This window comes from Bubalus kerabau, chromosome 12 (assembly GCF_029407905.1).
Source record: "Bubalus kerabau isolate K-KA32 ecotype Philippines breed swamp buffalo chromosome 12, PCC_UOA_SB_1v2, whole genome shotgun sequence".
NCBI classification, from domain to species: Eukaryota; Metazoa; Chordata; class Mammalia; order Artiodactyla; family Bovidae; genus Bubalus; species Bubalus kerabau.
In genome coordinates, this window is record NC_073635.1 from 56,677,587 (window position 1) to 56,683,373 (window position 5,787).

General features: G+C 38.4%; 1 pseudogene; it reads right to left on the reverse strand.

Annotated features, from left to right (window-relative positions):
* Window positions 1-2,531: 2,531 nt before the first annotated feature.
* LOC129624605 (heterogeneous nuclear ribonucleoprotein A3-like) lies at window positions 2,532-4,090 on the reverse strand (annotated as a pseudogene).
* Between the last annotated feature and the right edge of the window lie 1,697 nt (window positions 4,091-5,787).

Consider the following 5,787-nt stretch of genomic DNA (forward strand, 5'->3'; position numbering starts at 1 on the left):
TTTTCATGTTCCATTTATCATTTCTTGATTTTGGAATTCCTGTTGAAGAAGGCATCATTTGAGTCCTCACACCTCTTATTATTACTATTATTATTATTAATGCCTCATGGAATTATCTTCAGGAAACATTTTTTTACTGTGCAACTCACTAAATAATACCTTGATTCCACATTTCTTAATAAATTACAAGGAGATGCTTTCTCCTATATTGAAGACTTTCTATAAATACTGATCTGAGGTAGGAGCCACAGAAGGGACAGTGTCTGTCTTTCACCTCTTGTGCTTCCTAGGATGCCTGTGAATTCAGTGGTAATTCTTTGGAACTTATCCCTACCATTTCCCTCTTCCCGCAAAGAGGCCTAAAAATATGCTGGCCACATACAGACCATTACTTAATTGAAAGAGGTTTTCTTCTGGAATTAATTAGATGTTGGACCCAGCAAAGAAAATTTATGTAGCAGCAACAGTTCCACTTCTTTATAACGAAGAGGAATAATTCAGAATTTTAGGGTGAAAAATGAATCCTTGATAATAAAAACCTGGAGACAGAGAACACAAAAAGAACCAATTATTCTTTACAAGAAACTCCTGAATGGAAAACTGTCCTAACAAATGGGTGTTCAGTCTCCACTTTATCATCGCCCCAGATCAACATACAGGACACAGGCTATTTAAAAACATGGGTTTGCTCAAAGTACAACCATGTGTTGTCAAGTACTTTTTAATGCAAGATAAAAGGTGCAGCTGTGAGCAGCCTATTACTTTCAACAGAAAATATCTTTGTCTTAGCAAGGTCAAATAAAAATTTTAAAATGCTATAGCAAGTGGTAATTTACGAATAATAGCATCAGCTATCATACATGTGATAAGAGTTGATAATAAGGGTTTGTTGGCTATATTCTTTGGTTAAGTAGCTGGGGTTAAATTTATTTTTGAAAAGTGTAGAACAATACAATTCTCATCAGCCACACAGCATGACGTTCTGGGACATTTTGTGTGATTTATGCAATTTATAGTGGGCAAAGCTCTTACAGCATCAAGCCCCTAGTGACTAGAGTGTAAAACTAAATGATTGTTTCAATGGAGATAAGGGATAATATTTTAACATTCACTATTGCTATAGTCCAAATGCTATTCATGGCATGCCATGTTCTACTTATTCCAATTAAGAATGCTGCTATTAAATTAACATTTAATTATTATAACATCGTGACTATTTGCAGCAGACAGGTACACTTTGAATTCATTCATAATGTGCAAAGCACAAAGGTCATTTTCTCAAAATAGTCATTGTTATATTTTTGCTGACAGGAATAGGAATTGCTAGTCATAAATATGAATATTGCTCTCAATAGTATAATACAATCTTTAGTTTTCATCATTTTTATTTTGAAAATAGCATAACTGAATTATTTCTCATTGTCATGCCATGATAAGACGGAAAAAATAGGAACAAACATTTTTAAATTGATGCTAGTGACTAGCTTTAGCAAAAACAATTCACTGTAGAGCTCTACTCAAATGTGTAGTGTTCTTGTTTATCATGGAGGCATAGATTCTTAAGTGCTCAGGCAGCCCCCAAACAGTTTCAGATATGCCCAGTAGCTAAGTCATGCCAACTCTTTGTGACCCCATGGACTGAAGCTCATCAGGCTCCTCTGTCCATGGAATTTTACCAGAATAATGGAGTGGGTTGCCATGCCCTCCTCCAGGGGATTTTCCCAACCCAGGGATCGAACTCATGGTTCTTACATCTCCTGATTGGCAGGTGGATTCTTGACCACAAGTGCAACATGGAAAGGCCTAAAATTGGTGTAACAGAGCTAAAACTGAGGTGTCTGCAGAACTGAATTCCCTTTGTCTTTCTTTCTTTCTAGGAGAGATTCTAGAGGCTGCACGGATTCCTTAAGTGTGCCCCTTCCAGCAATAGCATCAGTCTAATACCAAAAATATCACCAATGATGTGATCTATATATACATTACTAAAGAATGATGTTCTATAAGGTAACTGTTGTAGAATCATTTTTTTATGCTTGGATTTTAATTCTGACTGTTAGGAGGACACAGTGTCATTAAGCAAAGGATAATATACTAGAGATTTAGAAAATCTTTCCAGAGAAGCAATGCTATGTAACATTTGGAGAGTGTGGCCTGCCTGCACTAATTGAATATCTTGGCTAGCTCAGGAGAATTATTTCCAATGTGAATAATATCTCTTAAGTGATAGCGCCAATATCATGTGGTCCAAGATACATATCTTTCTAATACTATCATAAAGTTTTAAATTAATACTGACATTTAAATATAATTGGGTCAATTTTTCCAATTACTTTTTTGCGAATTGTTCTGATATATTTCTGCACTCATTGATTTAGTGGCTTCTACTTAATTAAAAATAAATCAGATATATTGGAAGCAAACAATCAATCTACCATGCATTAAATTTAGCATAATTACTGCTATGTGCAAGTATACTAGATTCGAATATGATGAAAATAGACAAAAACGTTTGTTAATGTTCGCTTGTGAACTTTATTTATTTATTTATTTTTATTCCTTAATTTTTTATTCCTGGTACCACTACCACAACTTACAGGGCAATATACCTGATGTAATGAAAAGAAAAAGAAAAAGACAAAGCTACAACAGATAAAAGACCTCAGGAATGTACATCTAATTGACACTACATTGCATTAATCAATAGCTGCACTTTTTGCAAACTGTGGCTATGACAGTCCTGAACAAGAAGGGTTTCCTGTTTAAGCTGCAGTAACTTTTCTGACTATGAATCATCGTTCCTTCTGTGGCAGATTTGTACAGTTCCTCTAACGCATTTGGGACGACTGTCTCAAAGTAACCTGCAGCTTTCCTGACAACTCCTCGCTCTCTCTCCTGCTAAGAACTGTAGCCCTTTTCTTCTGAGTTTTTAGAACCTTCTGCTACCATATCCACCACTTCCACCACCAGATCCATAACCACCACCATAGGGACTGCCCGAGCTTCTTCCACCAAAACTACCCTCTTTCATGTGTCCATAATTTGACCGCTGTTGTCCACTATAATTTCCAAAATCATTATAGTTTCCACCACCACCATAGTTACCTCCAAAATTTCCTCCTTCATTGTAACCATCATATCCTCCACCACCACCACCATATCCACCACCTTGGTTTCCATAGCCTCCTGGTCCACCACCACCGTAACCTCCTCTACTACTATAACCAGGACCACCGCCTAGTTGCCACCATCCCCTCCAAATCCATTATATCCACCATCGCCTCCTCCATAGCTCCCTCTGCTGCCACCACCTCCACCACCATAGGCTCCTCTTCCACCAAAGCTTCCACCATGGCCAAAGTTACCTCCACCACCTCCAAAGTTTCCTCCACGACCCATAAAGTTGCCAGATCCACCTCCACGACCTCTTTGTGATCCAGCAGATTGCATCTCTTGTTTAGAAAGGGCCTTTTTCACTTCACAATTATGCCCATTAATAGTGTGGTATTTCTGAACAATTTTACCAACTGTATCATGATCATCAAAAGTTACAAAAGCAAATCCTCTCTTTTTCCCACTCTGCCTGTCTTCCATAACTTCTATGGTTTCAATCTTGCCATACTTTTCAAAATAGTCTCTCAAATTATATTCTTCTGTATCTTCTTTAATACCACCAACAAAAATTTTCTTCACTGTTAGATGGGCACCAGGCTTTACAGAATCCTCACTACAAACAGCTCTCTGGTTCCACTACACGCCCATCAACCTTGTGTGGTCGAGCACACATCGCTGCATCCACTTCTTCAACACAAGAGTAAGTCACAAAACCAAAGCCCCTGGAATGTTTTGTTTGGGGGTCTCTCATCACCACACAATCTGTAAGTGTGCCCCATTTCTCAAAATGTTCTCTTAAGCTAGCATCTGTAGTTTCAAAGCTCAGACTACCAATAAACAGCTTTCTCAGCTGCTCTGGTTCCTTAGGATCATGACCCTCCTCCCCCCGGCGGCGGCGGCTGCAGCCGGAGTCGGGCTGGGGGCGACCGGGCGGCGGTTTTACCTCCATTTTGAGACCGGACTCGCCTCTTCCAACTCCGCTTGTGAACTTTAGCTGAGTAATGGCTTTTCTGTTTGTATCCCAGGTAGCTTTCCACTCACTCTTCAATCTCAACTCAGTGTCATTTTCTCCCACACTTCTTCCTATAACCTCCCTCCGTAAAATTGACGTTACTTCCCATATCCATTGATGCACATTTATTCATTTCTACTAGATAAATACTCTGCATTTAAAAAATATTATATATATATATATATATATATATATATAGTATGAGTTTTTAGAGATGGAGATTTTTACTTGTTCAGTTTTGTTTCACCAGTGCCTTCTCTTAAGGTTAATATGTACATGGAGGATAGAGCTTTGTCATGGTTCCTAAGAGACTGATGGGATCAATAATAAACAAGTGAATGAGACTAAAATTTGTCATTCAATGATATTTTCAATTATCTCATTAGCACTCTGTTGGCTTAAATGGTGCCCAGCAACATGATGCCACCATGTCCAAATCCCCTTGCTACTGTGAAGCTGCAAACCTTTATTTGGAAAATGGGTATTTGCAAATTTAATTAAATATCTTGAAATGAGACCATCCTAGACCCAATAGTCATTAAATGCAATGACAAACTCTCTTATAAGGGACAGAGGAGTAGATGAAACATCCAGAGGAAAAGGTGATGTTAAGGTAAGGCAAAGGTTGAAATGATGTGAATGAGCTCAGCAAATCAAGAAAGGTTGACAGCCCCTGAAACTGGAAAAGGAAAGGAAGTAATCTCCACTGGAGCTTCCAGGCATAGTGCCGCCTTGCTGACATCATGATTTTAAACTCACATTGATAACTGTGGGAAAATAAATTTCTGTTGATTTCAACCACTAACTTTGTGATAATGTATTATGGCAACTCTAGTAAACTTATATAGGTTCTATAGGGAAACTGTAAAATGAATAGAAACCACCTTCCTTACCTTCAATATTTTTTTAAATATAAATTTATTTATTTTAATTGGAGGTTAATTACTTTACAATATTGTATTGGTTTTGCCATACATCAACATGAATCTTCCACAGGTATACACGTGTTCCCCATCCTGAAACCCCCTCCCTCTCCCCTCCCCGTACCATCCCTCTGTGTCGTCTCAGTGCACCAGCCCCAAGCAACCAGTATCATGCATCGAACTTGGACTGGCTACTCGTTTCATATATGATATTATACATGTTTCAATGCCATTCTCCCAAATCATCCCACCCTCTCCCTCTCCCACAGAGTCCAAAAGACTGTTCTATACATCTGTGTCTATTTTGCTGTCTTGCATACAGGGTTATTGTTACCATCTTTCTAAATTCCATATATATGCGTTAGTATACTATATTGGTGTTTTTCCTTCTGGCTTACTCCACTCTGTATAATAGGCTCCAGTTTCATCCACCTCATCAGAACTGATTCAAATGTATTCTTTTTAATGGCTGAGTAATACTCCATTGTGTATATGTACCACAGCTTTCTTATCCATTAGTCTGCTGATGGACATATAGGTTGCTTCCATGTCCTGGCTATTATAAACAGTGCTGTGATGAACATTGGGGTACACGTGTCTCTTTCAATTCTGGTTTCCTCGGTGTGGATGCCCAGCAGTGGGATTGCTGGGTCATAAGGCAGTTCTATTTCCAGTTTTTTAAGGAATCTCCACACTGTTCTCCATAGTGGTTGTACTAGTTTGCATTCCCACCAACAGTGT